Raw genomic sequence first — 2,630 nt, 5'->3', positions numbered from 1 at the left:
TTTGACTATAACAGGAAGCCACTGTATCTTTCAAAGACAAGAGCAGCTTCAGAAACCCCTGAGCCATGTCTTCCTTCAATTAGTTTTTATGATGTGCTCCATTTTCAACCCTGCAGAAGAGGCTGAACTGTTGAATAATATCCAGGAGACAATCCATTTTCCCTTGCAAAACATACACTCTTTACCAGAGTACACTAGGCTGAAAACTGTTACAGCTCACAAGTTGATCTGCATGCTGATAGGACACTGCTGCCTCACAGTAAAACCATTGCTCAGGACTTTAAGGATGGATGACTAAGAACAGTAACATTTTCAGCATGCAATTTTAATCAGATGCCCTAAGCTTGTCTGAATCCTCACTGACATAAAATAATTTGTCCTCTTAAAAAAACAACAACAAAACCCATAAAAACCTCCACACAAACCAAAACAATATCCATAAACTTAAGAAATACTTGGATATCTGACAATTATGCCCTAACAAATGCCCTTAAATGAAAACTTAGAGACTTGGCCTGACTTTCCCAAAAACTGTGAGGAATTTAAGTACATCAAAGACCAAACAAAATAGCTTTGCCCCTCCTTTAGCACAGAGACAGACAAGGGTTGGTCACCTTTTTAGGGACCAGGACTAAACCCAGACTTTTATCTGTAAAGCAGTGGTTTGTCCTCCAACCTCTACTAGTTTTGAATGAAGCGCAGAAAACTATTGAGGGCTTGTGCACTGCAAATAAAACTCAGTCACAAAAGACATGCTGAGCTACCTGGAACACCAACCAAAGTGAGTCCCACCATAGGGGTATCGGCGTTAACAACCTGAGAACCGCTGGGATAAGACCTTCTCCACAGCAGGAGAGATCCCTCAGTAAAGAAAGAGCAGCTGGGAATTTGCATGCTGGGAGCCAGAAGATTGCAAGTGTAAGTGCAAGCGCAACGCAGTGCTTTCCAGTAATAATATATGATACATACACATGAAACCAGAAACTTAACCTAAAAGCTTTGCTGTTTGCTGAGTTTGATGTGCCTGTGCAGTCTTTTGATCCATCTCTGCCCATCCTCATCTTCATCCTCGTTTACTGGCACACAAGAAGAAATGGTTGTTATTTTGGCAATCACACTGGATACATTAGTTTCCAGAATGGAACATTATAAAAAACAGACAAGTCAGAATTCTTTAGAGAACTGACAAGCTATTATTGAAAAAAAGCACACTGGAAACCAGTTTATTACCTCAATTCAGGAAATTCCATGTTAGCACCAGGACAAGTAAGACTTGGGTCTTTTTGTAAGACAACAGGTCCTTTGCAAACTGACTAGGGATTTCACAAATAAATCACGGTCTTTTTAAAATGCACTTAAATGTTTACCCATACTTTAAGAGTGGAAATAGATTTTAACCCTCATGTTTGATTAGGAGAGGGTCTCTTGGCTTTAGTCTTGATAGTCTGCGCTGCTACTTTTTTCCCATACCACATGAAGAGATTCAAATTTTCCAATCAATACAGGTGTTTTTGCTGCATATTGCCATATAGATCAAAGAAATCTAAAACAAAGCTAAGGGAATACATGGAATTATGTGTTTATAAATAAATAACATGACTGAATTCAAGTGTCTTGTTTTGGCCACTGCATTTCCCTGTGAATGCTTTTAATGACAAAGTGCAATGATTTGATGTACCTTTGGCATCAGAAAAATTTTGAGCTGACAAGCTTTGTGGTCTGGCTTTTGTGTCATCTGACCTGCTCTGAGAAGATCTGAGGAAGTTTGATTCGTTATCTGTCTTAATGGGATCCGCTGTATTCAGCCAGCATGAGTTTAGGTATCTTCCAAAGGTGCACTTCACCTTCACTGACAGTCTGCAAAGCTTCACCTCTGTCTTTTCACACTGCCATATTATTATCACAGATACTTTTCTTTTTTAAGTTCTTCCTAATTTATTGTTCAATCAAATATAATTTTTCAATAAAATTATGAAACAATTGTTTATTTAAAAAAATGCAAGCAGCACATTTTGTATTGCTTCTATAATATACAGATATTGTGTGAATATAGTTCAAAATAAATTTCGTTGTCTTTCAAGATGACAAAGATGCCAAGGGAGAGGTATATATTCTTACTTTTCCCTTCTTAATTATGGTACCTTGCAGATAAGTGATTGTGTCCATATAACTACTTTTTGTATTTCAATTTAGCAAAGAACCCTTCTACCAGGTACTTTGGAGTCTTAGGGTTTTCTGTAACTATAATTTTATATTATATTCTACTAAAAGTTTTTTTTTTAATTTAAATTTTTAAATTATGATCATTTATAGTGAGTCTGTCTTTTCAGACAAATTTATAGTTTTATAGGTTCTTTTTTGTCAACTGAGTGATTTTTTTTCATTTCCTTTGCAGTAATATAATGTTGAAAACTCTCAAAAATTTTGTAGCTACTGCTGTAAATTGTAAATCTGCCTGCTAGTTATTAGTATCACTGCTGGCTATTCACCAAGGTTTGCTATTGCTCCTTGCATGAGGACAAAACATTAATTTTAACATACAATCCGTCAGAAAGACGCTGTAGAATGCCGGAGTCAATAAAACAACACATCTTTGCAGGATTGTGGACTGCACAGAATCGTATCAGAAC

This window comes from Streptopelia decaocto (assembly GCF_964273445.1).
Source record: "Streptopelia decaocto genome assembly, chromosome: 1".
Taxonomy (NCBI): Eukaryota; Metazoa; Chordata; class Aves; order Columbiformes; family Columbidae; genus Streptopelia; species Streptopelia decaocto.
This window is presented reverse-complemented; position numbering follows the sequence as displayed.